This window comes from Tiliqua scincoides, chromosome 1 (genome assembly GCF_035046505.1).
Source record: "Tiliqua scincoides isolate rTilSci1 chromosome 1, rTilSci1.hap2, whole genome shotgun sequence".
NCBI lineage: Eukaryota > Metazoa > Chordata > Lepidosauria > Squamata > Scincidae > Tiliqua > Tiliqua scincoides.
This window is the reverse complement of record NC_089821.1, coordinates 176,518,980-176,526,570: the sequence shown is the minus strand read 5'-3', so window position 1 is coordinate 176,526,570 and position 7,591 is coordinate 176,518,980.

The window sequence follows — 7,591 nt, the reverse complement described above, 5'->3', positions numbered from 1 at the left end:
CACAAATACCTGTATGAAAAAGTGTGACAGCTGCTTTTCCTAGGAAAAAGCCATTTCAGGGGTGGGATTTAGAACAGAGAAGTGACAGCTGATGGTGGTACTTAAAGCCTTTCTGGTATATTTTAGTGATCTATTCTGAAATGCCAAAGACAAGTCCCCCCCTTCCAGATCTGACTCTCTAAACTTGTGTCTGGACTCTCACATTGTGACTGAAGCGCCTTCAGGTCATAGAAGAGCAAAGAGGCAGTGTATGGGAAAAGGGCTGACAATCATCAATACTTACCTTTTCTTCACTCTGGCTCCACCTCAAATTTATTTTCCCCAGATAAAGTAGCTACTGGATTTTTGTTACACATACTTTAATGTACACTCCAGCCCTGATTACTGAGAGAAAAGTGCACTGGCGTACCTGGAGGGGTCAGGGAGGGCAAATGTTCTAGGACACCACCTAGTGGGGTGGGGGCAGTACCATGACCCCCAACCCCCTAATGCCTTTTAAAAATTATTTTCCTTTACAGGGCCCACAGTAAGTCTGAGGCCTCCAGAAAGCCTAAAAACATTACTTTAAGTTTTTGATGAAAAAAAGAAATCACTGGTGTACCTAGGGGAGGGCAAGCAGAGCAAATGACCCAAGCGCCGACTCTCCAGGGGCACCTTGGAACCTCACCCCACCCCTGCCCGTGTCCGGAGGAGCGCCCCAGAGCACTGTGCAGAGGCAGCTCATCTCCTGGGCACCAACTGACATGCCCCTCCCCTCCCCTCCTTCTTTATAAGAGGATAGAACAGGCGCCCTAGAGAGGCACTTATGCTCTAGGGTGCCCATCTGGTCTCCTCCTATAAAGGAGGAGGGGAGAGGGGAGGCGGTCCAATCGGTGCTAGGACGCTGCCTGCGAGGCAGTGTCTGGCTGCCTCCGAGGAGCGCTCCTGGGTGCCCCTGCTCCAACTCTGAGGGCGTCCCTCAGAAGTGGAGCGGAAGCGGCGCGTGCCGCCTCCAACTTCGGAGGGAACACATGCCGCTTCCCGGACAGGTCACCCTGCTCTGCTCCTTAGGTGTGGCGCGGAAGCAGCATGCGCCCCCCCCAATGTCAGAGGGGACACGTGCTGCTTCCCGGCCCCTACAGAGCCTTCTGCGCAGCTTACAATCTGCACGGATGTCTCTACTGCAGTGGTCTTGGGCCGCTGGGAGCAGCCCCAGAACGCTGCCATGGAGACCCCCGCGGTGCGGAAGTCTCTGTGGGGGCCTCTGCTGCCTCCTCCATTCCTCCTTGTTTTCAAAGGGGGAACAGCGTAGGCAGCTGCGCGGAAGTAATTGTGGTGACGATGAAGTCACTGCAATTACTTCCGGGTCACATGCGTGGGGGGCACAGAAGGGGGGCGAAACGGGGTGTGGGGGGCAGAATCCTGGCGGTTTTTCCTCGGGCGTAGGGACCCCCAGGAACGCCACTGCAAGAAGTGACTTCAAAAGTGAGGCCTCAGAAGATCTTTTGGTGGTGTTGCCCTTGAACCCACAAAGGCAGTGTGAGGTTTGTTACCCAGCTTGCAAGATCCAACTACACACCGAGGGAATTACAGCTTGTTTATTGCTGGTACCAAGACAAAGCAGCAAGGAGGCCAGTTGCCTCAGATCATGAGCAAGTGTCAGCTGGATGCAGCCAGCCAGTTCAAAGCAATACGTTCAACAGGCAAAAAGTCCAGTAAATTTGCATCCCTTTCATACTCAAATACCCCTTTAACCCCTCCTATTGGCTGTTGCTTTGGCAAGATAACACAGATCAGTTCTGTCTGGGCTTCAAGGACTAGGTCAGTAGGGAGCCAGGCACTGGATCAGGGGTGGCTCACAGCTTCCTGCTAAGAATCATTTTAGGACTAGAGTCAGAACTGATGTTAAAATGGCATCACTTTGGCCAGGGTTTAGTGCAGGGCTCTTGGCTCACTCTTGGTGTCAGGGGGACCACATGTGGCCTCTCTGGTCCTCAGACAGCCTAAAAACATCACTTCCTGTTTTCACTTAAAGTTTTTAGGCCTGGGGGGGGATTTTGTAGTCCGGGCAGCTCAGAGGTCAGGATCGTAATTGGGAAAGTGACCCAGCATGTTTAAAATTAGTGCAGCTACCATTATGGGAGTATAATATTGGTTTGTTAGGTGGAAAATGGCACATAGAGCCTGTCCCTTAGGAAAGGAAAGGCTTTGTTGGGGACAACTGGGGGGTGCGTGGAGTTTAGAAGCCAAGGTGGCTGATGAAAATGGTGCTTATGGGGTGGGACAGGGTAAGGCGAGGAGGAAAGGCAGATAGAAGGGAATCCATACACAAAGTGAAGTGACAGGAAGAGCTGCATGCTGTTTGGAAGAACAGGTGCTAAGGGAAGAAGAGGGGTGACTAGCACCTTTTGAATTGGAGTACCCTGACAAATTTTTGGCTCCAGGTCTCCAATGAAAATATTACTTTCTACAGATTACTATTATAACATGTGCACAGTATTACAATTAATATTATTTCTCTGAATAGGAACATACCATCTTTAGTAACTGTACTTACAGGTATACCTGGTACTCCTGGAGGACCAGCTGGCCCCCGGTCTCCCTAAGGAAAAAAATATCTATGTGTTATAGTCTTTCCAAAAATTTCTTTTTTCAGGTTAGAGAACTGATAGGCCAGTCAATCCCAATGAAACACAGTGCTTCCATTTGCATATTGGCTAAATGCAGGATTACACAAGCTAACACAGTGTGTGCTGCCATTGTCCAGGGCAGGAAGTGCAGAGAAAAACAGCTTAATACTGGTGAATATCCAGACTTAATACTGGTGAAGTGTACACCAGGACAACTCATGTACATTGATAGTACTAAACAAATAATTACCATCAAATGCACTCAAAGGCCTTTATTCTACAGTCAATTCTAAAGCTAATTTTCTTGTTGCAACCTCTTAACCTCCCTGTATATGCAATATCTTACATTTATTCTGCAATGGCATTTACAGGAAATTAATAGCAGCAATCCCATCATCTATTTTACCTAATGTGTGCACACAACTATGTACAATTTGTGTGTCTTTAGGAGACTCCTGAATTTAGCTGTCCAGGAGGGTATTACATTATTCTGCAATTACATTTCCTTTCTGTCATCTAAAATAGAATCAAGCTTCTGAGGATTACATTGTCTCAAAAGTATTACATTCCTTGGTAATACTACTTAATTTGGCCCCTACTGACTCTTCACATAGTGCATCACATAAAGCTACTCTCCAGCATTGCTCATATGAGAATTACCATATTTTATTACTTCTGTTCGCTAGGACCCATGGATCCCCCTTAGCAATTACTGGTTTTTATATAATAAAAAGAAGTAAAGAGAAATATCCTTTCTTGTTTCTTTATCCTTGGAACCCTTGATGAAACTTGAGATCCATTTTGCATTTAGCATCGCCTAGTCAAGAGTGCAATCCTATGCACTCTTTCCTGGGAATAGGTAACACTTAATACAGTGACATTTATTTCTGAGTAAAAATGCACAGGATGCACTGTTAGCCTACAGAAAACTTCCCCTTCTTAAGACTGTTACAAATTGCAGAACTTGGAGGCCTCTCTCTCTCTCTCTCTCTCTCTGCTTTCTTTTGTGCTATTTTATGACATCTTAATAAAGGCATCAGTCAGCTATGACTTTTGGATTTTTTTCTAATAGAAACAGTTCCAACAGTTCTGTCTTGGCTTCCCATGTTTGATTTCACTGAAAGCTATGGAAGCGTTTGCCTAAAGGAATCCAACTTTCATGGGACTCTACAAATTTCACTTGGGTAGCACCATGACAGTGGAATTTGCTGTCTTTGGCCTATTGTACATGACTGCCTTGAACATTTTGGTAAATGGCTATTCTCTACCCATGGACAATGGACCGGTTGACTAGACTGGTGTCCCATTAGCAGAGGTTGCAGTTTTGCAAGCCACCACCCAGACTTGTATCACAAACCCTTGTGGTAGCACATAAAACTGTAGGGCTCTTGTGTGCTCTGGGGCATAATAAAGCCAAATCTACTATTCAATAGCCTAAGGGAGAGTTGCTAAATTAATAAAGTTGCTAAATTAATAAAGAATCTGATGACTGAGAAGATTGAAAAGACTGAAAAAACATTGTTTCAAATGGTGTTTTGTCCCCGTCCCCCCCCGAAACAGGAACTGCACATTTTCATTCACATTTATACTCAAGGTGGATTCACAATATACAGTCCACCAGTGCAGAGCATAGAAGGGCCCCAGTAAGAACCTGCAGAGCCAGATTCACCCATACTCCTGAAAAATAGTATCTCCTATCTCTAATAGCATACCCTATTTCTAGGGTAGCAGAGCATCAGTTTTTTGCATCCTCATCTCTTCCCTTCCTACAACTTTGTGAAATCACTCAGGTCCAGTTACAATACAATGAGTGCATGAAAGCTATACAACACTGTAGTGTATGCACATATACTGTGGAAAAGCAACTGGTGTCAGTTAGCTAATATATGATAGATGGGCTTTTTAAAAATTAAAATCCTACCTTTTCTCCTGGAAGTCCTTCTAGTCCTGGTAGTCCCATTGGACCTGATTCACCCTTGTAAAGAGAAGGTTATAAGGCTTAACAATTCAATGTCCTCAATAAAAAGAGTTAAGCATTCAATCTGAGAGAATTTCACAAGCTGATAAGCACGGAGTTGACAGTTTTTGCCCCATTGAGTGTGTTGACTGGAGGAAAAAAAAGTACTTCCACAAGCAGAAAGTGCTTATTTTCTGAATAAACATTCAGTTCTGTTTAAAAATTTTAGTCAGGGATGGATGAATCCTTTGATGAATATACCTGATCAAGGTCAGCTTTCATCTGATTTTAAATCAGTAAGGAAGGCCTAGTTTTCACTGTGGTTTTAGAATGACTGTGAGGGCATGCTGGACTGAACTGAAAAAAATTCCTTCAAGATAGAAAGGTAGATGTCAGGAACAAGGATTCTAATCTTGCCTTCTGCCTTAAACATTAGTTTTCTATGTGTAAGGATTTTTTTTTTTAAATGGAGGAGTGTACAATTATGAGAGACTCCACCAAAGTGGTACAGTTTCAGAAGCAGGTCTCTGAAAATTTCTGCTGCCTATTGGACTACATTTATGGCCCAATCCTAATGGAGCCGAGCAGAAGAGAAATGTGTGTGCTACTAGCAATGACTGCCATAAAGCAGCGAGAGCCAGCCTTAAAAGGTGTTTCGGCAGTGAGCAAACTTTCAAGCTGCTGGAGCACTAGCAGGAATGCTCTGGAGCAGCCAGAAGAAGCTGCCACCGAAGGTGGTGGGAGAAGTGGGCAGGATGGGGGAGGGTAGAACATATAAACAGTGGGGAGGGATAAACAGGCAGCAATGGGACTGGAGATGGGCAGATCAGGACTGGGAAGGGGGTGTGCTTGGTGGCAGCAGTGACCGCTGAATCCTAACCCGCTTCTTGGAACTTATCTTATGGTACAGGTCAATGCAGACCTGCACCAGCATTTTCTCTGGTGCAGACCTATCTAGACCTCCCCACAATGCAGAGACTTACCCCAGGTAAGGGAATAATTGTTCTTTCATCCAGAGGAGACCTCCGCAACTGTCCACCCCTGCCAAATGGTAGCCATTTCAGCACCAGCAGGGTGTGAGTGTAAAGAATAGGATTGGGTTGTGAGGCTGCAATCCTATACACTTACCTGGGAGTAAGTCCCATTGACAGCAATGGGCCTTACTTCTGAGTAGATATGCATAAGCTTTTGCTCTTACATTTAAAATTCTGTTATTACAGAATTGATAGCCATAAGAACAGCCCCACTGGATCAGGTCATAGGCCCATCTAGTCCAGCTTCCTGTATCTCACAGCAGCCCACCAAATGCCCCAGGGAGCACACCAGATAACAAGAGACCTCATCCTAGTGCCCTCCCTTGCATCTGGCATCTAGTCAACTCAGGGCGCAAGCCTAACTAGGTCTACTCAGAAGTAAGTCCTATGGGGCTTACTCTCAGGAAAGTGTGGTTAGCATTGCAGCCTGAGTCAAGCAGGCTTAGACATTTCCATGGGCAGCCTGAATGGGTGCTTTGAAAACAGAGATAATACCGCACACTAGTCTCAGAATACTGCTTCCTCACTGCAAGACAGAATACCTTTGTCATATAGCCCTGCTTATCTGTCCAGCATACATCTTCCTGCTTTGTTGCATAAAATCAATCAAGTTGAATTCTTAAATCCATTGAACTCATGGAAGATTTTGGACAGTGATTTTTGGACGTACAGGACACCTTCAACTGAACGGTGTACGTATGTCCTGAATTTCAATTCAACAGACTTGGGAAATAATGGACAATTTCCGAAGTCCCAGAGGTCTACCTTCCAGAGTTTGCTCAGCAATATTAAAGGAGCTCTGTAAGGCAGTTAAATGTTGGAAAATGTTGATGGCAGACTTACCTAACTTCCAGGGCTGGTGCTGGAGCTGCCAATCTCAAGCAGGGTGCTCTAGGAATGGAATGTTCCTCAGGAAGTGAGGACCAGTGAATGCCATTTCCTAAGGAACTCTACATTCTCAGAGCAGCCTCAGGAATGGAGAAATGTCTCAAGGGCAAAATGGAGAGTGGGGTTTCAGCCCTGGTAAGTATGCCTCATCCCTCAGAGCCCCTCCCGACCAGGAAATGACTCTGAAATGCAACAAGTTGAAGGAATATTTGGCAAAAGCCCACTTTTCTATGCTTCCACATTTTTGAGACAGAGTTACATTTTAATAAGTTACATACCACTGCTCCAGTGTCCCCTTTTGGGCCCTGAAAGACAAGAAAAATGGCACGTGATAGGAAGAGAAAAACAAAAGCAGAAAGGTTCATAATTTTGGGGGTCTGCAGTACACAACAGTGTTTCTGTTGTGATAGAAAGAAAAGGCAGAGTATTCTGAATTACAATTAAACTTTCTTCAAATGTTGGGCAAAGCCCAACAGCAAAGGTATCTCAGCTGATTCTGCCAGTGCAGTATGAGTTAGTGGCACTGAACACAGAGATAGGGCTGTACAGCAAAGCAGCTGAGTTACTCAGCCCAATCCTATTCCAGACTGGGCCGTCGGGGAAGGGATTTATGACAGCAGACAAGGCCAGAAGCACTCCATTAGCAGCCATTTTGGACGTGGTGATATGAGGAGGTGGCAGTGCTCTCCAAACACCCAGAGAGGCTGCTGGAGCAGGTAAAGCAGTGTCATGGGTGGGGATGGGCAAAACTGGGTGGAGAGGGGGAAGGAATGGAGGGTGAGGGAGCTGTAGAGGCCTGAATCTGGCAGCGATGACATGCACCGGATCCTATGCCCGCCATCAGCCTTTCCGCCTCCCTTTTTCCTCTCGGATGAAGAGTATTATATTGTATAGTGATGTAACACTTACAGGAGGCCCAGGTGGACCAGCGTAGTTGGCTGCATTGGCACCTCCCTGCGGTGGGAAAAGCATTGCATTTGAATTCATGCAAAGTGATGATAAACAAAGAATTTTGGATTACAGACTATTGAATACCTGTAGTTTATATAGGCTGCTCATGCCATTTCTTTCATTGTATGGCACACCCTGAAAGACGTGAAGAA